General features: G+C 46.7%; 1 protein-coding gene and 1 pseudogene across 4 annotated transcripts in view; both read right to left on the bottom strand.

Annotated features, from left to right (window-relative positions):
* VPS13D (vacuolar protein sorting 13 homolog D) overlaps positions 1–26055 on the bottom strand; it is a 262915-nt gene that overhangs the window by 21910 nt on the left and 214950 nt on the right. The gene's annotated exons all lie outside the window — the stretch shown is intronic.
* On the bottom strand, positions 16093–16191 carry LOC118758693 (U6 spliceosomal RNA; annotated as a pseudogene).

Here is a 26055-nt window from a genome sequence, read left to right as displayed (position 1 = left end):
AAAATTTAAACCTAGAAACATAAAATAATCACTGGAGTGCCTACTGTTCATCTTCCTCGTGGTGAGCCAGTGCTCTGGAACTGCCTGCCCTCATGTGTAACCTATGGCTGAGCCTTCCCAGAAGCCACGTCCACCCCTAGCCAAGTGTGCCCCTCTAGAATTAAGACATGGCATCTTCTCTTTGGACTCGCATGTGGTCTTTCTTCTTGCCACAGTGCTGGAGTATAAAGACACAGCAGGAGTAAGGCAAGCAGAGGCTCCATGCACCTGAATGGGGACTGGGATCAACAGAGTCCTTTCTTTGGCCAGAGAGGAAGAGGAGAGAAGCTGGCAGCTCCATGACACCCTTCAGTGTTTCCACAAAGGGGTACATTTCTGTTTGGTGCCATGACGTTCAACCTGGTGACAAAAGATTATTCTTTATTTGGTGTTAAGAAGGTCAAGCTGCCTTTTTAATTAAGTGCTGCCAGTGTTAACATGAATTGAGCTGATTGTCATAGTCCATCAACGCTTGGCAAACTGGTTTGTTTGGTCTGGACAGCCAACAACATTCCACACTACTGGATTTTTCTCCCAGATCCCCTGCGGCCCCATCACCCCCTGCCCCCCCAAACCTTTCTAAAAATTACAATCTGTTCTGCTGTCTCAAGTTACATTCTGTAAATAATAAGCAATGCTGATGAAATGCAAAATGTAGAAAATTTGTAAAGCAGAACGATCTGCAGTATGTCTCACATCTGTGTCACATTAAACATGTACTCAGCAGACTTGCTGATTCCTGTCTAATCAGGGCACAGGGTGTTGTGGGCTAGAAGGGATCTTGTGCCGCATGCCACAGTGGTGCTGAGGACAGCAGATATAGGTGAGAGAGGGCTCCATGACAGCTCCACAAGGTGGACATGCCAAGCTCCACTGAACACACGACACTTGGCTACTCAGCCTGCCTGTTTTGGTCTTTGTACACTGCATACTGGTAGCTCACTGCCATGGTCAGATCTTGTGAGATCTGGTCAAAGCCCTCTCCACAGTCCTCAATGCTGCTGAAGCAGGGTCCATGGTAGTTAAACCAAATAACAGGCTTTAGTGACAAAATGTCTCCTTGGAAGCAGTTGGCTTCCCATACGTTAAAATGACTACAAAATAAAAATAGAATGGAAGGAAACCAATCAAATTCCATTTGGTAAACTTCTTTGAGGCTACTAGAGATGACAGCTACCATGCCAGGCAAAATTCAACCCATCTTTTATTTATCCCAAGCACTTACACACACACACACACGCTTGCACATGCATAGATATACATGCACCCATAACCCTATTTTAGAAAAATTGGCAGAGCATGACAAAAAACTGGCTTTGCCTAAGCTTGTAGCATCATGCTAAAATCTCTAAATGGCTCAAATCTCAAAGGCTCCCTGTTTGAAAAAAACAGATTCACATGCAACCAAGGGCCTGTCAGCGCCAAAAGAACCTCTGCACGAAAGCTTCATGTAGTTCCATCTCAGTCAGCCCTTGCATCTGAATGTCGCCACCACGCTGAGCTCCAATGGGTCACCCAAGCCCACAGCACGCCTCTGTAGCTGTTCTTGAGTGCTGACACCACCTGGACATTCCAATCCTCAGCACCGTTCTTAGTGGGAACACAGTTCTACCAGGGAAAGGATGAAGCTTGTCCAATGCCTTTCAGATGCCAAGTGGCAAAGGCAAATTTGACCTGGAATCTGTGGGATCCTTTTGCACCCAGAAAACTGCTGAACACCCAGCAGGACTGTGGATGCAGATCTCTTTCAGATGCCGCTGAGCCCATCCCTGTGTTCAGCATGCTGTGGGTTCCTGGAGACACTCAAGAAAGCGACTTCCAGCCCTGTGGGATGAGAAGGTCTATATCCTTGCAGTGATTCCGGAAGAGACTCCAACCATGCATCAGAGAGGAAAGAGTGAAGGAGCCTAGTGGGGGGTGCCCAGGGGAGGATGGGCACTGCATGCCACAGAGGGCAGGATGGGCTCCTCAGGAAGGTCTGGCTTACGTAGGGCCCTACCTCAAGGCTGAACAGGAGCTTATTAACAATAAATATGACCACAAACCTCATTTACACCAAGCTGCCAAATCTTACAATAGGATCTGGTGGTGAAAAAGTGCAAGAAGTAGGAGAAAACAAAATAATCCAATTAACAGAAAAGGTTCATTCTTTTTTTTTCAAAGACTGACTGATTGATTTAGAAAGGCAAAGTCAGGCAGGAGGAGGGAGACAGAGACAGACAGACACAGGGTGAGTGGTTTACTTCCCCAAATGGTTGCAACAGCTGGGGCTGGGCGAGGTCAAAGCCAGGAGCTTCTTCCAGGTCTCCCATGTGGGTTCAGGGGCCTGAGAATTTGGCCATCCTTCACTGATTTCCCATGGTCATTAGCAGGGAGCTGGATTGGAAGTGTAACAGCTAGAACTGGACGGAACTGGTGTCCATATGGGATTCCAGCATTGTACATTTGCTAGTTCAGTCCCAGATGGTTGCAACGGTTAGCACTGGGCCAGGTTAAAGCTAATAGCTTCATGTGAGTTCCCCATGTGGGTGGCAGGAGCCCAACTGCTTAGGCCTCCTTCCACTGCTTTCTCTGGCCATTAATAGAGATTGGAAGTGGAGCTGCGGCATGAACTAGCACCCATATGGGATTCTAGCATTGCAGGGTATGGCTTTTCCCATTACGCCACTACAATGCTGCCCCTGAGAGGACTATTAATGTGTTTTTTTTTTTTTTTAAGATTTTATTATTATTGGAAAGCTGGATATACAGAGAGGAGAAGAGACAGAGAGGAAGATCTTCCACCCGATGTTTCACTCCCCAAGTGAGCCGCAACGGGCTGGTACGCGCCAATCTGATGCTGGGACCAGAACCTCTTCCGGGTCTCCCACGCGGGTGCAGGGTCCCAAAGCTTTGGGCCGTCCTCGACTGCTTTCCCAGGCCACAAGCAGGGAGCTGGATGGGAAGTGGAGCTGCCGGGATTAGAACCGGCACCCATATGGGATCCCGGGGCTTTTAAGGCGAGGACTTTAGCCGCTAGGCCACGCCGCCGGGCCCTATTAATGTGTTTCAAAACAGAAAATGCATATACTACTAAAGCCACAAACTGTAGTTTTAGAAATTTGCTTTAAGGAATTACACAAGCACAAAAGTACAGATGAGAGTCCTTCAAAAGTTCATAAAATGGAATTAAAAGATAGGTTTATTTCTGGTACAAAGATCTTGAAATCCATATGTAGCTTTTCCATAGTATGTATTTCATGAAATTTTTGAAGCTGCTTTTTTTTTCTTTTTGTTTTTATTGAAGCCTCTTTTATATATGGATTTCAAAACTTTTTTTTTTGTACCCCAAATTTCATTTCCATGAGCTTTTTGAAGTATCCTCATACGTAGAAGATGCTTACAATTGGCAAAAAAGTTTCAGAAGACTAGGTAAATACTCTGTGGTAAATGTAGAATTAATTGTTGCACATTTGTTAAGAATGATTTCCAGAGTCATAGTTGAGTGAAAAAAGGCTTGCTATCAACATCTGCACTTTCATTACAGTGAAATCACATGTGTCTCTGTGTGTTTGTAAACAAACGTACATTCGGACTTATGGAAGGGTTCCCATTATTAACCTTGGAGAGACTGTCAGTGCCCAATGACACAGAGTTCTTATTTCATTCTTTAAAGTGGGAATAATAGAAGTGCTCACACTGACTTGCTAAAACAGAATTCAAGCGGTCTTTGGAGCATAGAGCAAATGCTCATATATTATAAATATTCTGAAAACAGTCTATATTTGTATACGCTTTTTAAACAAAATTAAGTTTTAAAAATGGAGGTGGGTGTTCTGCACAGTAATCAAGTAATTGCTTGGAATATCCATATCCCATATCAGACTGCCTGCTCTGAATCCTAGATAATCCAGTTCTTCTTCTCTTTTTAAAGATATATTATTTATTTGAAAGGCAAAGGTCCAGAGACAGGGACAGATGGACACATACGCACACACTCACACCCTTCCTCCCTCCCTGCTGGTTCACTTCCCGAAACAGCTGCAATCCATGTGGCTGAGCCAGGCCAAAGCCAGGTCCCACAGAGGTGACAGGCCCAAGCACTTGGATCATCTTCTACTTCTTCCTCAGCTGTATTAGCAGGGAACTGGATCAGAAGTAGAGCAATCAGCATTGGAACTGGAATGCATATGGGATGCAGGTGTTATTGTTGGTGACTTAACGCACTGCACACAACACTGGCCTGACAAACCCTCCTCTGAGCCAGCTTCCTGCTCTCAGGCACCCTGGAAGACAGCAGCCAGTGCTTCAAGTGCTTAGTCCCTTCTGCTCACTTGAGAGATTCAGGTTGAATTCTGGGCTTTAAACTGGATCAGCCATGGCTGTCATGGAATGAACCAGTAAATTGAAAAATCTCTCTCCCTTTCAAATAAACATGAAAATAAGTAAATACAAGTTTAAATAGAATTTAGAAAAAGATTTGGGAACTAGTCTGGCACAAACATCAATGTCTAAAGTACATTTAGAATCAAAAGCATAGATAACTGTAAATTTCTATCACTATTTACTGTATAAAGCAGGGACACAGTACAGACCAGGAAAGACATGAGAACGACCATGCTTAATTAGGAATAGCTTTCTTTTCTCTCTCTCTTTTAAAGATTTGCTTATTTTTATTGGAAAGTCACATACACAAAGAGTAGGAGAGACAGGGAAAGATCTTCCATCCAAAGATTCATTCCCCAAGTGGCCACAATGGTTCACTCCCCAAGTGTCCGCAACGGTTGGAGCTAAGCTGATCTGAAGCCAGGAGCTAGGATCTTCTTCCAGGTCTCCCACACAGTACAGGGTCCCAAGGCTTTGGGCCATCCTTGACTGCTTTCCCAGGTCACAAGCAGGGAGTTGGAAGGGAAGCAGAGCAGCCAGGATATGAACTGGTGCCCATATGGGATCCCGGCACATGCAGGGTGAGGACTTTAGCCACTAGGCTACCGCACTGCCCACCCTTCCCCCTTTCAGGCAGATCTAGAGAGAGAAGAAGACACAGAGAAAAAGGTTTTCCATCTGCTGGCACACTCTCCAAGTGGCTGCAACAGCCAGAGCTGAGCTGATTCAATGCCAGGAGCTTCTTCTGGGTCTCCCATGCAGGGACATAGTCCCAACGCTTTGGGCCACCCTCTATTGCCTTCCCAGGCCACAAGCCAGAAGCAGCTAGGACATGAACCAGCACCCATATAGGATCCTGGTGCATCCAAGGTGAGGGTTTAGCCACCAGGCTATTGTACTGGGTCTACAGAATAGTTTTCTCTTGAACAAAGCAAGGTCTCAGTGGAGATTTCTCAAGAGGAACAGCCATGCAGTGACTATTACTTTCTATGCTGCTTCTCTCAAGGCTGGGCAGCCTGGCCATGCCCTATCCTGCATTGGGGGAAGGAGGGAAAGGCCTGAGACATAGTTTGCTAATCTGAAGGGTATCTGTGGACTCTCCTGGCATTGTTTTGCTTTTTGCAAAAAGAGAGGGAGCAGACAGAGCTTCTCTTGCTTACATGGCCCACAGCTCACGCCTCTGACTGAGAGGTGCAGGCGAGGCCACCATGGACCAAGGCACTCCCAGCCTTCTTCTCAAACAGCCCTGAAGGCAGGACAGTTACTGCCAAGCGAGGACTCTGAGAATGGGCCGAAGTACAACATCACCTCTCAGCTCACCCTAATTCTCTTCCTGGTAACCCAGGGAGACAACATCTGGAATGGATTTTGAGGTTCTCCAGCTGCAGCCCCACTACAGTGAAGGAGCATATTCTGATTCTCACTGGGGTGAAGTGCAACCTGAAAGACAAGCCGGCTCAGATACCCAGTCAACTCTGCTTTGCAGTATTCTCTTCTCCCCACCCCCTGTGAAAGCAGAATCCATGGTCCAAGTGGTAGGAAAGTACAAAATTAAAGGGAGGACTTGGGGTGAATTCCTATGCCTTCTGAAGAATAGGATTGACACGTGACCTCCAGAAAGCATCTGTCCCTCTAGGAAACAAGAACCAACAAGGATAAATCTGTTTAAACTGTTGGATCAGGGTGCTGCCTCTACAGGTCTAAGGAAAGTGGTGTATTCAAAATGTGTTAGAAGTTGCTAGGAGCCAGGAGGCAGAGGGGAAAGATGCTGGACCCTTTCGGAGACAGGCAACAGCAGAGCAAAGTCTTCTTGGTTTGGGTACCAGCCACTGCTTTCCCCAAGCGGCCTCTCTGAGCACGGGGAGCTTTTGGGTAAGGAAGTGAACAGTAGTAGCCTTCCTGCCTTTGCCCTCAAACAAACAGGTGTTGCCAGCCTAGAGCTCAGTGTCCTGCTCACCAAGGTCATCCAGCCTCTCCTTGCCCTGAAGGTTTCTTTCTGCTCCTGGACACAGGGCAGATGGGAGGGCCAGCTTATGCTTGTCCTAAGGTCAGGTTCTTTGGGTGGGGCAATGCAGGCAAACCCTGAACAATCCTGATGCTGACGAAGGAGACTGAGTAACATGGAGGTGACTCCCTGGTCACTGCCCTTCATTAGTCACTTTTGTTAAGATCACTCAGGTCCAAGAGGCTGCAACCAGATGTCCTGTGTGTCACAAAGAACAGCAGAACTTTCTGGTGCTATCAGCCTTAAGATTTTGGCAGATAAGGATTTCTACAAATTTCATTTAGTGAATCATCTGGCTAACGCACAGTATCTTTAGTCACTGTTAAGCGGGACCAAAAACATTCAAAGAGAAACAGAATGTCTTCAAACAATTTAATCTGAACTACTTGAAGAGAGACATCTCCCCCCCAAAATAAAAAAGAAAACAGGAATCCTTTAAACATCACCTGGTACCCAGGTTTCCTGCACCTTGGGTTTAGCAATCCTTTAATGGAGAGGTTCAGATCACAATTTAGCTCCAGCCCATGGCTTCCTACCAGAGCCCATCTCTAGGCTCTAATAAAGCACCTTGACCACGAAAGCAAAACAAATGCAGAATCTGACAATTTCTTTAGCTTCTTCTCTTCCCTTGAGAACCCCACGTTCCACAATATCAACAAAAATACAAGTTCTCCCTGATCACCAAAATGAGGCTACAGGGTGCAAACACACAAGTGACTGCTGAGCCTGCTGCAATGTGTGTCAGAGGGAGTTCCCAGGGGCGTGGCTGCTGAAGATGATCTTGGCTAGATGGCAAAGTCCAGGCTGGACCAGGAAGTGTCACTGCTATTGTGCAGAACGGTAAATTCCAAATGAGTATGGCCGTTGTGGTTTGTGAGTGGGAAAGGCCAAGGGCGTAGAGTTCAGCACCCTAGCTCTCCCTGCTGGCAGCAACAAGCCAGGGTCTCCTCAAACTCAGGCCCTCCGCTGTATGGCTCAGGAAACCTTTGGCCAGGAACTCTTCATTCATCCATCCGTCAATCCATCCATCCATCCATCCATCCATCCATCCATCCATCCATCCATCCATCCATTCCAGCAATGGTGTGTCCCCCATGCGAACTGTTTGGGCTCACAGTGGGTAGGAGAATGCTGTAAGCTCCGCCTCCTCCACCCAGGATGGTATATTTACCTGTTATCTGTGTCTATGTCTTTTCTCAAACCTTCTTGGCAATATGCAGACATCCAACCCCCCACCTTCCATGTCCAAGAATCAAGAGGAAGGAAATGTAAGACCTGGGAGATGGCTCTGACTTGAATCTTGGATTCCTTTGGTGGAAGAGACCAAGAGATGACCCAGAAGTGGCACAGAAGGCAGGAAGGACCTGTGCTCTGTGTCCACACTGCTAGGTCCAAATTCCAGCTCCCTCTTGTATTCCTTCTGAGATCTTACAAACACTATATAACTGTTTTGTGCCTTAACTTTCCCATCTGCTCTTGCCTTACTTGGTTCTTGTGAGGACTAAGTATTAATGACAGTAATGCATACAAAGTGCTTAGAATAGTGTATGTTCGATACAAGCTGTTACATTGTCATCCAAAACACAGGGCTCCCCATGACACCTCCTTCCTTGTGGACAGGCAGTGACACATATACACATCTTGCTGCTCAGCATGGAGAGTGCGCAGGCAGCTCTCTGGTTTAGCCAAAAGATGTGACAGCCTGACAGCATGACTAACAACCCCCTGGTCCACTTCTCCTTAGCCTTTCCGAGCAGTCCTTGCTGTTCGGCCTTACTTGAGGCAGGCAGGCTCCACCGTGCAGAGGCTACTTTGGGGCCTTGTTGGCACAAGCTAGCTACTTGCACATGTCCTTGCTGGTGAAGGGACACAGCCCCTATGGTCCACCTGCCTGGGACAGACTGCTAGGTTACAAGCTGAACCAGGGGACGGCCTCCCAGCAGCTTGCCTTCAGCATCCAGGCTTCCCTTTGAGGGGGCAGCATCCCCGGGCGTTGGCAGCTGAGCAAGGGCCTGCCTCAAGCACCCCTCCATCTCTGCCACCAGCACAGCCTCCTTGGAGACGGGTAGGTTTCCTGTTGTGTCAGGCCTGCTTCCTTCAGCAACATTATACTGCAAACAGCCAGCTCCTCTGAAGAAAGCCCATTGGTGTCCCATTTCTGGCTGGGGGAGGGAGGCGGCCTGCCTGGCTGAGCCTCCTGGGGAAGGCGCTGCTCCCTCTTCCCGCCTCAACAAGCTCTGCTGCAAGCAAGGGACCTCGCGAGCTTCCCTAGATGACCTCAGATGGGCACGCTCTGAAAGGCAGCTGGGTCTATTACATGCAGTGTGAGAGGGTTAAGCAGGACGGCCTCAACTCTTTATAAACTTTTGCCCTGTGGATATGTACTCATTGGCGGCAGTACAAGACTCGAGCTGTATTACACGCCTTAACGATATGGTTCAACTGTCGGTCAGGCTTGGGCCTGGCACTGGGCCAGACCGCAATCAATGGGACACAGAACCTCCCCCTTTCAGATCATCACGAAGGCTCATATTATCTCCTTTTCGTCGTGCTGGTTAAATTTATGGAGCAGAACCCTGAAGCCGCATTCCTCGGCCTGGGCCGGCCCACGCGGCCCTCCCTCCCTTTGTTGGGTACTGTAAGCGAGCCCTGCTCCGGCCGACTGCAGGGTTGTTAGTTCAGGCACTGACTGTTTGCTCATGACTGAAATGAAAAGAGTTCAGTGGAAGGGCAAAAGGACAGCCCAAGTGTAAAACCCTATCCCAGCAGGCCCTGGGCCACTATATATAGGCCCCGGGCTGCTCTTGAATGTACGATTTCACTTTGTTCTCAACAAAGCAAAATCTTCAGGCTGATTCCTGACGAACTTTCTGTAAAGCAGCCACAAAGTCCCCACGCAGTGCAACTCCATTTGAACTCTGGGATTTTCCGGGGGGGAAGGGAGGATGACTGGGGGGGGGGATGGGAGGCTCCTGAAACAACGAAGACAGCCTTCCCCTGGTCTCCGCAGGCTGCACCAAGACAGGGATGTATGCATTAGCTATAAGCTGCTTTTATTCTTAACACAGAAAAAATAAGTGATTTTCAGTTCTTGACTACAAAAGTGAGCCACGTGAGTACTTGTATGGGAATGTGCACGTGTGTGCATGTGCGCCTGGAAGGGCGGTGTTTAGAGGGAACTTGCTTTTACAGGATTAAACAGGAGAAGGTCCCAAGCACAAGCCCAGCCAGATCGCTCCACTCGCGCTCCACTTCAGCCTTAGAGATCACCCCGGGAACAGAGCACCTCTTTCAGCTCCCACAGAGGATGTCCTTCGACAAGTCCCCTTACGAGCCACTACGGACCCCATGTGGGAGGGTGTGGGCGAGTCTCCAGCTCCTCATATCTGGTGTCATGTCCTGTCGGCCTGACTGTAAAACGAGGCCACTGGGTTGAACAGTGAGTCAGAAATAGCTAACTAGAACTCTTCTAAAAAGGTTCAAGAGAGAGAAAAACAAACCAAAGACATGCTAACAGGATCAGGTGGGGAAGCCCCAAAGGCAGCCACTGTCCCCTCAGAGAATGCCTTCCTGCAGCTATCCTGACCCACTTCTAGAGCAGGGCTCAAGAACTGTTTAAAAATAAAACAGGGAGCTGGCTATTGTGGTAGAGCATGTAAAGCCACTGTCTGTGATGCTAGCATCTCATACGGGTACCAGTTGGTGTCTTGGTTGTTCCACTTCCAATCCAGCTCTCTGTTAATGTACCCGGGAGAGCAATGGGAGACGGTCCACGTGCCTGGGCCCTGACATTCCTAGGGGAGACCTGGAAGAAGCTCCTGGCTCCTGGGGTCAGACGGGCCCAACTCCAGTCACTGCAGCTGTCTTGGGAGTGAACCTGCAGATGAAGATCTCTCTCTGTCTCTCCCTAACTCTCTCTCTCTCTCTCTCTCTCTCTCTCTCTCTCTAATAACAAAGAAGTCCCACACCAGCAATTACCTGTGCACAGGCTGTTTTTTCATATTTGGGCAGACAGACTTCTCTGGTTGGGGTCCAGGGAAGCCAGTGGTCTTTTTCAAATCAGACCCTAGTTGAATCAGAAGGTGAAAAGTCACACTTCCTCATTCGAAGCAATCACATGCTTCTTAATGGAAACTATAAACATGTTTGTGCACTTTCCTCACAAGGTTTCCTTGTGCACCAAGCTGATGTTTATAAAGCCAAGTTAGTGAATTTGTCCTTCTAAAGCCTAAAGTGCCTTGTGGGGTGGGGAGAGTTGGGGAAGAAGGCAAGGGCCAGGGATGAACGAACGGGTCACACTGCTGCTACGCAGGCTCCCTTGCCTATGCCATTCTTCTGTACGCCATTTGTTCTGGTTTGCTAGGCAGACGGTGTTGGAGAGAATCACTTAGCCAGGACGTCAGGACACGGAGAAGGCAGGTAGGCTCACTAAGGGAGTTCTCAGACAGAAAGTCTAATCCGTCCAAGCCATCTCCAGTTACCCACATGCATGTTCAGAAGTCATAATAAAACCTCCCATCTCCTGGGACAATCTATGCAGCATCTGCACTCACGTCATCGCACAGGTTATGTTAACTCAAACAAGTGAATCCGGTCCCCATTAGGTTGTGGGTGTGTAACACAAGAGCTCCTAGAGGCCCAGTTTGGCCCACTGTGATCCCAGATGCAGTAAAAGCCTTTGATATATTAAAGTTTGAAAAACTGGACCTACCCCTGGGAATGAGATCCATCATGGGCCAAAAACAGATTTTGAGAACTTATAAACAGTGACCTCAATGCCCCCACTTCCTGTCGAACTTTCCTATCTCAGAATTGCTTTCATTACAATATTCCAGGAACATATAATCATGAGTAAACAAGGAGGCCAAAATGAAAATGCAGAAACACGAGTTATTTAAAAACAGGATCAGCAGCCAGCATACACAAGAATAGCAGCCACCAGCAGACTCAGTGCCATGCACATGTCTCCGCTGCAGGCTGTGAGCAGCCTTCTCCATGAGCTACTCAGCACAGCTAAGCCCTGCAGCAAGGCAGACACGGCTACCAAGCTCTAATCTGATACGTGTTCCGTGTTCAGCAACTAAAGGAAAATATGTTCTAGAATTTTCTTTCTCACAACATGTACATTCCTTCCTATACAAAATGCCTCTGAAGTCAAAGTTGTTTTTGCTTTTTTAAACACTGATTTCTTGATCTGTAGCTACCAGACAGTGTTAACAACATGAGCATCTCCATGAGGACTGGGCATCTGGGAAATGGTCCATTTTCAGCAGGTTCCCCACACGTCACATTCTGGGCAGGAGGTGCTGGGACACTCCTCCCATGTGGCCCAACCTGCCATGGACGCAGCTGCTCTGTTGTCTTTCCACAGGCAAAGGCAGAGGGGTGAACCCGTGACAACGCAGACATGGTCACATAGTTCCTCCACTGGGAACTAGATGTAAGCAGCTTAAATGGTGCTAAGCCCCACTGGGGGTAGGTCTGGGCTCTCAGGCTACAAAAGAATCGATTAAAATGTGTCTTTTTATTTCTAACAAACATTGTAAACTTCATTTGTTCCAGTTGGGCTTTTTTTTTTTTAAGTTTATTTTTATTGGAAAGTCAGATACACAGAGAGGAGGAGAGAAAGAAAGGAAGATCTTCCATCTGCTGATTCACTCCCTAAGTGACCGCAACAGCCAGAGCTGAGCTGACTGCAAGCCAGAAGCCAGGAGCCTTCTCCAGGTTTCCCATGCAGGTGTAGGGTCCCAAGGCCTCAGGCCATCCTCGCCTGCCTTCCCAGGCCACAAGCAAGGAGCTGGATGGGAAGCGGGGTTGCTGGACTAGAACCAGCACCCATATGGAATCCTGGAGTACACATGCAAGGCGAGGACTTTAGCCGCTAGGTTACCAAGTCAGGTCCCCTACTTGGGCTTTCTTTATTCCAATATCCAGTTTGCCTCTGATGGCAAAGCCAGCCTAAGTAGGGGGCACACTGGCAGGGAGTTCATCTCAGCCACACAGACATGACTAGGTATGGACAACCAGCCCTTCTGCTAGTGGGGAAAGGCTAGAAGCTAAGTAAGACCACAGAGCAGAGTACTGCCAGGGCTGGAGCCAGGGTCCTGCTCTCAGGATTTGCATGTAACCTCATTCTCTTGCCAAGAAGTCAAGCTGCCTGAAAGACCCAATGGGAACCTGCAGAGAGGCCATCTGGGAGATTTGAGTCCAGAAGGAACAAGCTGACACCGATCAGTTCAATGTGAGCCACTGTCATTTCACCACACGAAGTCAGAATGAGGCTCCTCACAATTTCATTAGTTCTACCACCACATTTCGGGAATAAGATGAAAATTTCATGAAGTCTACCAAGAAAGTTAAAAAAAAAAATCTATAGTATAGTAGACTTGAAACAGGTATTTAAAAATATCTGTCATTAGGAGCACACATTCATCACAGCAGTTAAAACACTGGTTATAAATATATCCATGTTCCACGCTATGTTTGATGCCTCCCTTGGGCTCCTAACTATAGGTTCCTAATAACGCAGACCTGGGGAGGCAACGGCGATGGCTCCGATAGCTCTGGGGTTGGGTCCAGCCTCACTCTCGCCGATGCAGGCACTGGAAGAGTAAGCTAGCAAATGGGAGTTCCCACTCGTTCCCTCTCCGTCTCAGCCTCTCAAGCAAAAACAAAGATCCATTGCTAGAACATTGTGTACTTACGATATGGTCCAGATTAAGTCCACGTCCTAAATGAAATTCTGGACCTGAATGATATTCATCCAAGGGCAAACTTCCTTCCCTAATGACACTGAGAATTTCCTAGGAGGCCCACCCAAAAGGTGACAGGAATTACATTTCTGGGGGTAGGACAAGTGGGAAATTGAGGCTTGAAATGCATTAGGAAACGAACACAATTTGGATAAAGTTCACTTTCAAAGGCTCAAAGCACTGTAATAATCCAAACTTTTTGCTCTACTTTCATTATGCAGAAATTATGAAATAGACAGAGCCTGATGAAAGCAACATTAGACTCCAGCATGCCTAGCTAGAAATCAAAGAAAATTTTCCCCTTGAACTCTTAGCCTTGAATCCAAGAGCGTTTTCTTCCCCTAAAAAAGAAAAGAAAAAAAAAAAAAAAAAAGAAGAAGAAGAAAGAAAAAACAGCCTCAGGGAACCCCGATCGACCAACATGATCATACTGTTGGGGACTGGCCTGGCAGGAGTCAGACAAGCTCTCAGCAGTTCCACCAGCCCTGCTGGAGACAAATTTGATTCTACAACTCAAAACAGTGAAACAACACTAGTGGCCGACTGTCATGCGCCTGGAAAATACAACCATTTTTGAAGAATGCTTTCCAAGCCACGTAATGCTTTCAGAGCTGTTTATCAGAAAACTGGATGAGCAACAGTGGCTGAAAAGGTCTGTCAGCTGTCCCAGGGCAGCGTGCCCCATCCTGATTTCCGTAGGTCATCATTCTCGGCCGTCTGACCCTCGGCAGACAACAGATGCCAATGTTGAGAGACATTCGCTTCATAATTTTTACCCGACAAAACTGGCTCCAGGACAGATTTCCATGTCATGTGGGACTCTTGGCTGAACTCTGCTCGAACCCAGAGGCATATCATTTACAGCAGACACTAACAATAGTTTGGGATCACCTGCTCTTTGCAAGTGGGTTCAGAGCAAGTTCGTGGCCTCTGCACACCTTTTCCAGGGAGGTTCCTGCACACAGAGGCTGAGCACCCAAGTGAGGGCCGCTGCCTGGCAAGCCTGACCAGGTCTGCAGCCCTGAACTGAACTGTCTATTCTGTGTAAAAATAGGAAGAGAGAAAAAAAACTGCAAAGCATATGAACTCTTCGTCTTGGTGTCAGAGTGGTCTGCATGGCCACTTATGCCCTATTTGACTGCTATCTGCACATTAAGTGCTTGATAGATTTTTTGCCTAAAATTTATAGAAAATAGAATTAAAAGATATTTACTTTGGGGTAAAAGAATTTTGAAGTCTATGCATTTGTAATACATATTTTCCAAGACATCTTTTTAATAAAAGATTTATCTTTATTGCAAAGACAGATATACAGAGAGGAGAGACAGAGAGGAAGATCTTCTATCCATTGATTCATTCCCCAAATGGCTGCAACGGCCGGAGCTGAGCCGAGCTGATTCAAAGTCAGGAGCCAGGAGCTTCTTCCAGGTCACCCTCATGGGTGCAGGGCACCAAGGGTTTGGGCCATCCTCGACTACTTTCACAGGTCACAAGCAGGGAGCTGGATGGGAAGCGGGGCCTCCGGTATATGAACTGGCACCTATTTGGGATCCTGATGTGCATGCAAGGCGAGGATTTTAGCCACTAGGCTATTGCACCAGGCCTATCAAGAAATGTTTTTAACACCCTTCAAATACATGGATTTCAATCTACTTATTTATTTTTGCATCAAAAGAAACTTATTCTGGGGGGTCTGTGTTGTACCACAGTGGGTAAAGCCTCACCTGTGACACCAACCTATTTGGGTACCAGTTTGTGTCCAGCCTGCTCTGGTTCCCATCTAGCTCCCTGCTAATGTACCTTGGAAAGCAGCAGCAGCAGATAGTCTAAGCCCCTGGGGCCCTGCCCTGACATGGGAGACCTGGATGAAGATGCTGGCTCCTGGCTTTCGTCTGGCTACTTGGTGGGCAACCCAGCAGATCGAAGATCTCTTTCCTTTGTCTCTCCCTCTATCTGTGATGTTGTCTTTCAAATAAATAAATACATATATATTAACCTTTATGTGTGTGTGTGTATAAATATATAAATACCACTTTCCATGAACTTTCGCAAATTCTTCCATATATATCACATAACTGAAACCACAGAGCCATCCACTGAGGCAGGCATTTTCATCCCTGTCTCATGAGTGAAAGGAATCTCACTGTGGTGAGGTTCAGAGTGGAAAACCCCTGCCCAGGTGACAGCCAAGAGCGTGCAACAGTAAGGACGGCTGGTTGGCCCCTCCCTGGCCCCTTTCCTTCGTATCACAGTACTGCAGGCAGCCCCTTCCAGATTCCTTCAAATGCCTGTTTTTTACATGGTTGTCACATTGTTCCTTCCCATTTATTCTCCAGAATTGGGTAAGAATGGTGATTTTATGTTCTTTCTACATTTCCCTGAAACAAGGGCTTCCCTTTGAAGAAAGACCTCTTGCCCTTGGAGTGTCAAGATAAGAAAACTTTCAGCAACTTCCCTTGGAAACTACAAAACAGCACCAGCACCCAGGATCTAAGCACACTCGCTCGCCAGCTGCCAGCCCCTCTGAATAGCTTTTATGGTTCAGTGAGGAGTGGTGACAGGGCCGTGTCACTACCCTCGGGTGTGCTGTTTCTTTCATGTTCCTGGGATCTGACAAGAGCCTTCCACAACCTGTTTCTTCACAACACACAGAATGAGAGATTAAAGGCCAACACCAGACTCAAAGCTGGGTTTGGACTGGCAAAGGTTTCTCATCAGAGGCATTCTAAATGTTTCTGGTAAATAGGGGACACAGAATGCCTTAAGCAGGTGCTGTTCAAAAGTGGTTGCAAAGATGAAATGAGATCACACATGTGAGGGACAGAGAGCCATACCTGGAATATAGCACAAGCTTAAAAATGGGAGCAATGATGCCACCAAACTAATATAGACTGTTAGAGCAGAAACAACATACAGGGCCCAGCCTGATGGCTCAATGGCTAAATCCTCCTGGGTTGTCATCCTTGCGCAGGGGCCATGGTGATCTCTGTATTGTTCCAATTTTAGTATATGTGCTGCCGAAGTGAGCACGGCTGAATCACCCTGCAAGCACCAGGATCCCATATGGGTGCCAGTTCATGTTCTAGCTGCTGCACTTCTCCTCCCAGCTCCCTGCTTGTGGCTTGGAAAAGCAGTAGAGGATGGCCCAAAGCTTCGGGACCCTGTACCCACATGGGAGACCTGGAACAAACTCAAGGTTCTGGATTGGCTCAGTTCTGGCCATTGCGGGCATTTGGGGAGTGAACCAGAGTGTAGAAGACCTTTCTGTCTCTCATTCTCTCTTTATATCTGATCTACCTTTCCAATAAAAATAAATGTACCTTGAAAAATAACAGACACGAATTTCAGTAAAACCATGTCAATTCAGAGCTTTGTTGGGAGGTAGAAAGTGCATCAAGAAAGAATGAATGAATTAGTGGAAAGACTAAGTTATAGGATTTCTAATCCAGAGAGCCCTTTAACGTGTGAGCAAAGGGGTCTACACAGCATGAACCCAGAGGGTACCGAGAGGTGTCATTGCTTCAGACACTAAGAAACACGGTGCTGGCACGCGAGCCGGAAGGAGGAGCCATGGGGCAGGGAGCTGATGCATTTTCAGTGAGCCTGAAGGCCTGGGGGTCCAGAGGGCCAGGGAGGCAGGTAGAACTGGTAAAGCAAGAAGGCAGTCCCAAGTCAGTGCAAGAAGCAATTAGATCTGTGGGTCTGCTCCCTCCCTACACCAGCTTGCTCCTTGAGAGCAGACCAGCATCATGGGTCCCACGGTGGAGCCCCTGCACACTCTTCCCGCAACTCCTTCACCCTCAGCTCCCAATGCAGCTCCAGTGCTTCATCTTTCAATAGGAGCAGCCGAAGTGAATCACCAAGCAGCTGAGCACTGTCTATTCATCAAGAAAAACACAAAAACAAATGAGTGAAGAAAGAAACTCAGAAGAAATAGCTCAATAGTAGATCCAGAGAATAATAATAACCAGTAGATATAGGAGAAGGGAGACCTAAGGGAGAATATTAATAATAATAAGGAACCCAGTAAATTATCTGATGCAATCTTTTTTTCTAAAAGATTTATTATTATTATTGGAAAGCCGGATATACAGAGAGGAGGAGAGACAGAGAGGAAGATCTTCCATCCGATGTTTCACTCCCCAAGTGAGCCACAACAGCCGGTGCTACGCCGATCCGAAGCCGGGAACCAGGAACCTCTTCCAGGTCTCCCACACGGGTGCAGGGTCCCAAAGCTTTGGGCCGTCCTCCACTGCTTTCCCAGGCCACAAGCAGGGAGCTGGACAGGAAGTGGAGCTGCCAGGATTAGAACTGACGTCCATATGGGATCCCGGGGCGCTCAAGGTAAGGACTTTAGCCGCTAGGCCACGCCGCCGGGCCCATCTAATGCAATCTTAAACATGATCTTTCAGAGGGAAATTTATGGGTAAATTATTAACAGGAACTTTATTAAAATGGAAATTAAAAATAGGGCCGAGTGTGGTAGCCTAGTGGCTAAAGTCCTCACCTTGCATGCGCTAGGATTCCATATGGGCACCAGTTCATAAACCAGCAGCCCCGCTTCCCATCCAGCTCCCTGCTTGTGGCCTGGGAAGGCAGTCGAGGATGGCCCAAAGCCTTGGGACCTTGTACTACACGGGAGACCTAGAAGAAGCTCCTGGCTCCTGGCTTGGGATCGGCTCAGCTTTGGTCATTGAGGTTCATTTGGGGAGTGAACCAGTGGATGGAAAATCTTTCTGTCTCTCCTGCTCTCTGTATATCTGCCTTTCCAATATAAAAGAAAATAAATAAAAAGTTAAGAATCTTAGCATAATAGAAATTGAAAGTACATAAAGCATTTGAGGATAAACTAGAACTGTGTCTACAGAAAACTAAGCAAACGATACCAAGAGCAGGAACTCAATCTAGGGAAGGGCACTTGGCCTGGTAGTTGGTATGTTGGCTTAGGCACCTGAAGCTCATGTCCAAGGGCTCGGCTTGAGTCCCTGGTTTTAGTTCCCCATTTCCGGTTCCTGCCAGTGGGCACCTGGGAGCAAGAGCAAGGGCTCAAGCACTTGAGCTTCCAGTACCCACAGAGAAGATTCGGACTGAGTTTCTGGCTTCTGCTTCAGGCTTGGTCCAAGCCCAGTTGCTGTATTTGGGCAAGCAAATGGAAGTATTGTCTGTCTCTTTCTTCCTCTAAAACAAATACATATTTCAAACACATTCCTTTGGTTAATTTACCTATACTACCTAAGGCAACTGGATCTGAGTATCTCACATTGAAAACTAGGAAAACTGATTAATGGTGCCCGTCAACAGTCAAACATTAAAAAAGCTCCATGATTCACATCTTTTCACAAAGAGAAACAAAACACTTTACACGTGGTTTGTCCTGCCTGTCATGCCTTAGGAGTGGGCAGGTGCTGGTTATCACTTCCCTGCTCGTGTTGCTGGAGGTCAACCTGTGAAGTCTGGGGAACCAATGAGCCCAATCCTCTGTCCGCTCTGGCACTCCTCAGGAAGGGTGGCCACAGTGCTTCTGGCCAGGATATGAGAGGTGAGCTTTTGCTCCATCCCCCTTTGAAGTGTCCTGCGGTTCCTGGGATTTTACGATATAGTTTGGGTCACCCCTGCCATTATTGATGTTTGAAACATGTTCTGGAAAAATCTACTAGGAGCTGTCTCTGGTGTTAACACAGAACAACTGCCTCATAAAAACGGCTTTCCACCAGAAGTTCAAAGGAGCTTATCCAAATATTGTGTGCTTATCCTGTTCTACCCACTTTGCTAGGGCAGAAAGCTGAGGTTTGGGGAAGGAAGGAAGAAAGGAAGGGAGGAAGGGAGGAAGGGAGGGAGGGAAGGAGGGAGGGAAGGAGGAAGAGAGGAAGGGAGGGAGAGAGGGAGGGAGAGAAGAAGGGAGGGAGAGAGGGAGGAAGGGAGGGAGAGAGAGAGGAAGGGAGGGAGGGAGGAAGGGAGGCAGGCAGGCACACTAGCCTCCATGACCAGTAAGAGCCAGGATGCCACCGGTACAAGACTTGCCAACAAGATGGACCTCACACTTGTGCTATGCACTGACCTGACAGATGCAGTCCAGTAGGACCAAGTTAGGCAAATCGCTAAAGTTCTTTGTGATGTGTAACAAATGTTTCTAATCATTTCTTAAAGAGACCCAGTTAAAAGTCAGGAGCACACCAGGAAGGCTGGCACCTGTTGGCATGGAAGCCAAAGGGGAAAAGGGCATCACAGTGGCTCCTACAGTTTAATTTGTTACTGCAGGGACATGCTACATATCAGGAGCAAATGGGGTCTTCACCATGTTTTGAAAAAGAACAGCTTGCTGAGGAAATAAATCAGGCATAGGTGTATTTGTCAGCTATAAGAATACTGCAGTCACAAGGTGAGAAGAGTGACACAAATCTCTTCAGTTTTAGGTAACAGAAAGCAACTGCATTCCAGTATCTGCTTCGGCATGCAGTGTGTTGCAAGGTCACACAGTGCAGAGCTCCTGGACAAGGCCACTGCACACAGAGCAGGGAACAGTACTGTAATAACTGCTACACACATATGGATGATTAGATGCATCAATACATAAAAACAGGCTTGACAGAAAGGATCTGGAGCCCCAGTGGTCCCTGGGCTTTATTTTGAGAAACTCCAATCTAAAGGAACCTTATGTAAAAAATTTGTACTTAACAGAAATCCATTTCCTTTATGTATTAAAGAAAATCCACTAAAGACATATTAGCAACATTACCTATCTGATTTGCATTGTATAAGCTCGACATAAAAAAGAGGGCCAAGAGCAGGAGCCTAGCGGCTAAGTCCTCGCCTTGCATGCACCGGGATCCCATGTAGGCGCCAGTTCTAATCCCGGCAGCCCCACTTCCCATCCAGCTCCCTGCTTGTGGCCTGGGAAAGTAGTTGAGGACGGCCTAAGCCTTGGGACACTGCACCCGCGTGGGAGACCAGGAAGAAGTTCCTGGCTTTGGATCGGCTAGGCTCCAGCCACTGCAGCCACTTGGGGAATGAACCAGCAGATGAAAGATCTTTCTGTACATCTAATTTTCCAAAAACTAAATAAAAGATAAAAAAAAAAAATCCACTAAGGACATGATTAGTAATAATGTCAATCTCATTTGCATTATACAAGTTCAACATAATAAAATGCTATTTTTTTAGAGTATATTGTGACAAATTTGTTTTTATCAATTCAACCTTTCTCCTATTTGACAAATCAGTGAGAAACCGACCAAGGATCAGTCTGGGGGCAGGCTGGCAGATAATACCCACACATACATTTCCTTCCCTCCAAAATGAACAGTGGCCTGCACTTATAACCCAGTATCAAGCTTCTAATGTCCTGCTAACTCACAGCAGCACTGTGTATCTCAGAGCTGCCTAAAGCTCAAAATCTGGATCCTCTTTTTCAAGAAAATTCCAACTGCATCCTGGGTAAAGATAGATGATTCTGGAAAGGAAAGCCATAAAAAATGGAGGACAGTCATCAAAGCAGAAAAATAAGCAAACAATGCCTTTGCAGAGGAGTTCCAGCAAAAGCAAGCATGGCTTTGTTCTCCTGGATACAAAATACAAGTATTGCTCAGGAAAAAAATTTCACTTCTTGATGTTCAAGTAAAAACATATCAAATGTGTCCATTATGTACATAAGCAGGTATTACTACAGATGTTTAAACCTGAAATCACTGAAAACTGACTTTTCAATTATTTATAATGACCGAACTATTTAATTTCCCAAAGAGAAGAAACCCAAATCAGAAAACTATTGCTTTTTCCACTCTACTTTCTTTGCCCAAGGACCAGCTAGACTGGACTTGCAAGATGTACAAGCTCAAATTCAGTTTATTTTTACATCGGGGAGGACTGTGCCATTTCCATGAAGTCAGTCATTTATTCATGCCAAAAATGGCAAAAATTAGATGCTCTCCTTTCTAGAAATGACTATAATGCACCATGACCAAAAAAGTGGTTTTTTTCCCCCAGTAGATAATTTTGCATAAAAATGAGTCATGGGATTTCAGAAATGGAAAGGCTTTTCTCAAATCTGTGTGTGCATGAACACACATACTTTGCCTTTCTTCTTTTTCAGCAGATCAGAGCTTCCCACAAATAGGTTATAATGAGGATGGCACATGTGGGGGGCTTAGAGGGAAAGGGGGTATAGCGTTCAGCAAGAAGAATGAAGTATGCTTCAGAACAGGAAGTTTCTGAGAGAGAAATTTTAACTTATAAGGCATGAAGCCTTGTCTCTTAAAAATATCTGCTCCTGTAATTTCCGAGACACCCAATGTCATCAGCACAGTTCTAAGTGTTGTTTCTTCTTGGGAGTTGCTCAGAGTGAGGAGTGAGAAAAGGACTGTCTATCTTTGAGCATTCCCTAGAAAGATCAGGACATGAGAAGACCTGGGGCTCACCCTATCCAGCCATGTGCGAGGGTGAGCAGAGTGAACCAGAGTGGATGCCAAAGCGTCTAGCTCACCAGCCTGAGGGCAGTGAGAGGCAACAGCCCCTGTCATCCAGTGGGGCACAGCAGGCACTTTTTTAGTTCCACTGAGATGTAATTCCTTGTCATGAGGAAACACATGTGACTTGCACATCCAAAGCAGCAGACAGACAGACACCCCTAAGCAGAGGCCAGCCGGAGCGAAGCCCGTGCCAGCCTCGAGCTCTTCCCCTCATCTGAAGCCTGATGCTACCCCGGCGCACGGGACTCACCTGGGAGGAGTGCACCTGAATCCCTCATGTGATACGAGGGAATATCATTAGAATACAACAATGTTTAGTGAAGCACAGGATGACATGGCACTTCCATCTGAAGGGTTCATTTTACTGTGTAGCACTTACAACACCTTCTTATTAAAACAAATGTGAATAAAACATTAAAATCACTTACAGTTTTAAATCAAAGCATGGACTTTTGTTCTCAGGAACATGGACTGCCAGTCTGTTCTCTGCTGCAGGTGGGACACAGAACAGCTTGAGAGCACTGGCATAGGCTAATAAGCATTTTAATTTTTATTCATTTTCTTTAAAAAAAGAAATCTTTTAGAAGTTCCCTAAAAGCTCAGTTCAACCAATTTGGCTTAATGTGCTAAGTATAATAACAAGTATAATAATGGCTGCTTGCAGGCCAGAGCAGTTGCAAACCTTCCTGCTGAGCCAGAATGCGGGAGCGCGCAGGGCCGCTTCCTCAGCCCTCCCTGCTATCCTCGAGCTGGCCAACCTGACCACACTCAGACTCTGGCCGCCCAGCAGGGTCTTAACCCTTTCAACCTGGAGAGTCAGGGGTAAGGTGCAGACAATGTAACAAAAGAGGGGCTTTTCTTGAGGAAAATCCATTTCAATTTCACATCTAAAAGATCATTAATGGAAAGTGTCTTAAATTTTGGGTGCTGTCTAGGGAGTGAAAAAGTCAAATATAGCCTCCATAAATCTTGCCTGTGAAACCAACCAAAAGGTTACTCAAAAGCTCTCAGAGCAACTGGAATTTCTGTATATGTGTGCAATACAAGGGCCTTGGGATTCCAGAACATTATCAGTCCTGCACCATATTCTTAAACACTGATCTATCATTATCCTTCAAATTCCCCCCTCCTCCTTATCTAACTTAAATAATGAGATAAGCTCCTATACTCCTGAGCTTTGGCAAATTAGTTTAAATATTTCAAGTTCTGCCAACTCCCACCTCTCCCTGCCTTTCTGGGTCTTTGACTAAAAAGCTGAAGAAATATTTTGGAAGAAACCTCAGGGCTCAGCTTCATAAATCTTCATCTGCTACTTTCCTAGAATGTCACGTCCCCTGAAGTCCACAGCGGCTGGCGTGCAGAGCAGCACACAAGCACAGCGCCAGCCGGGGCCACGCAGGCCTCTCTTCTCCAAGGCCTTGCAGTCTTTTCTTGAAAACAATTGCTATGGCTCTCTGCAGTTTTCTGCTGAAGTCTCTCTCCAAATGGCACCACGAAGACGGCTCCCCTCCCACAGCACCGGACACACATGGCCGGGACCCCTGCCGCGTGGCCTGAGCCGGCTCAAGGGCAGCAGGCTTTTCTCCATGGCTTCAGTGGCATCCAGAGTATGACCACAGCTGTGCCCTTTCCACAAACTGAACTTGGGAACAGACACATGTGGCCCAATACACGTAGACTGGAAGATGCAGCCTGAGCCAGCAGAGCATTGCCTTGGAAAAAGCTTCTCATTTCAGTTCCAAACCACACATACTTGTACAGTTAACAAATGCAGCAGGGGATACTGGTCCATAGCATTCATGTGGAGGCCAAGGGCTCTGCTGTCCTCCGCCCTCTTCGTCCCCTCCCCCACCTGCCTTCCCACTAACCATTAGGCGGCATGGACTCTTCAGGGGAGAATTAGGTGGCTGTCTTGTTGGAATGCCCACCCGCTCCAATGAGGAGAGGAACTTGGAAGGGTTTTAATCTAAAAGAACATAAGGAGGAGGGTTCCCTATAAATAAAATCATGTTCAAATAAACACAAAAAGGAGCCAGTGTTTCCTGTAAGGCTCCTTCTCAGATGGATTACTGGAACGAGTATTCTTTCACAGTTTTATGGCTCACTTTGCTATCATCTGCTTAAAATTTGGGTCATTTAAAACATAGATGCTAAGATCTAAGCCTTCACTTGGATGAAATATTACAAAGGAAGCAGAGAGCCTCTTCCAAGTGCAGACTCAGGCAGCACTCTTGGGCTCTTGGGCCCTATTCCTGGCGCAGGCCCTGGGCTCAGGTCAGTCCCCGGTCAGAGTCTCACTTCTAATCCCTTCAAATCATTTGTTAGTCCCTGTTGTCTAAACAGTGGGGAAAAACCCTGAGTAACACCCCTGGATCCTGTTCAATCAACTGGGATGGTTGGAGATAGTTATAACTCACTTCCAAGAAGCCGGGGTGATTTCTCCCTTGGGTAGAACCAGTGTGCTCCTAAGAGATCACAGTGTCATCAAAGCAGCCCTGGGGGCCCTGAAACACTTCTCCACCTGCAAAGGTGTCTGCTCCTCTATTGATTGGAAAATAATACCGCCTAGCAGGTTTATAGTTCTTTACAGTTCCTACATTAAAATCACTCTGGTTGGGCTCAAACCACTAAGAGGTACCCCCAACCAAAACACAGACAGATGAACTTATCCCAAATTTATAGATGAAAAACTTAGGTTTAGACAATACAAGATTTGACCAAGAAGTATTTTCCAGGTCAGGTACTCTTTCTTCAGTCACACATGGCTAATCACTAATAAGACTGCTTTATAGCCAGACACACGGACTAAGGAAAACTGGTGAAAAGACTACCACAGCCCCCTTTGGAAGAATCTGGAATGTTTTTTCTGGGCAGTAAAGGGAGCTGTGACCTACTGAGGTCCTCAATTAGCACAGATTTACCATGTGCCTCACTTCTCCAGACTCTCCTACCCTGGTACTTCCAGCAAAAGAGACACATCAAAGCTTAACGCCCCCTCCTTAGAGCCCCTTTGTCCACAGGCCCCTGACTACCTGCTGTTCCTCACCTATCACTGTAGATTTTGCATCTAGTTAGCCTGATAGCTGTTCCTGGAAATTTGCCGTTAAAATTCAGCTTGATTGCCCAACTGTTGCTTGCTTTTAGGCAAACTACACAGCTTTTCTGCCTCGTCTACATGGGACTGTAAGGCTTAAGTGGGCTGTGATGAAGAATGGCTGGTGGTTCCACAGTGCCTCCAATGCATATGGCTGGAAGGGAAGCACTCTAAGGGGAACAGCCTCTGCTGAGAAGTGCAGTGCTGGCCAAGCAGCTGAATGTCAGGGGTTAGCATGATGAGAAAGTGGTAACAACAAGAGTAAATCTTGTGGTCAGCAGGGAAGCAACGGTGTAGTACACCATACATTAACACTAACTGGATCTGACACGAAGGCCAGGCTCAGAGTCAGGAGGTGGGCTGGATCTGAGCCTGGCAATTTCTTTCTTCTCTATCTATTTGAAAGGCAGAAGGAGAGAGACAAAGAGAAGATGTTCTAGACACTGGGTCATTTCCCAAATACCTCTTACAGTTAGGGATAGGGCAGGCTGAAACTGGGAGCCTGGAACTCAGTCTGGGTCTCCCCAATGGATAAAAGGACCCAAGTCCTTGAGCCATCACCCGCTGCCTCCCCAGGTGTGCATCAGAAACTGGAACCAGAAGCGGAGCCCGGACTCAAGCCCATGCGTTCTGACATGGGAAGCAGGCAACCCAACTGACATCTTAAGCACTGTACTAAAAGCCCCACTCTGAGCCATGTGATTTATCTGAACTCTTCTGCCCTCACCTGCAAATCTACAAGAAGGATCAAGGAGACTGCATATGTGGAGGCATTGAGACAAAACCTGGCTCTTTGCAAGGAGTTCCTCCCACAGTTCCTTTTAACCTAAATGGGCTGCTCTTATCTCAACATATGGTCAACTCTTCCATAAATGTCAAGTTTCATCTGAACTCTCACTTTTCTGGAAAAGCCTGTCTTGACCCTCTGTTAGCCCTCTTCCATGTCTTTATCTTCTCTAACCACACCATCTCATAGCACCCCACAAATATCTTCTTTGTCACTTGCCACCATGTTAGTAATAATCATTTACCAGATTGCTTTATGTCTATTGCTCCCTAAAGACAGGGATAACCTGTTATATTCCTAATCCTGAGTCCATATGGAATTTTAGTCAAGACTTATTGCCTAGAAATAAATGAATGACAAATATGGACTTCAAAATATGACATCAAACCTTCTATGACAATACTGGTCAACTGGTAAAGACAGTGACACCTTCCCTTCCACAGCAACCATGGCTACCTTATACGAGTTGTTCAAAGGAATACAAAATACCTCATCAAGACTTCCAAACACAATACACAACATTCAAGTGATTTCTTTTTCATTAATAT

Source organism: Ochotona princeps, chromosome 2, assembly GCF_030435755.1.
Source record: "Ochotona princeps isolate mOchPri1 chromosome 2, mOchPri1.hap1, whole genome shotgun sequence".
NCBI lineage: Eukaryota > Metazoa > Chordata > Mammalia > Lagomorpha > Ochotonidae > Ochotona > Ochotona princeps.
Note: the sequence above shows the minus strand (reverse complement) of the source record. Positions and strands in the feature narration are given on the sequence as shown.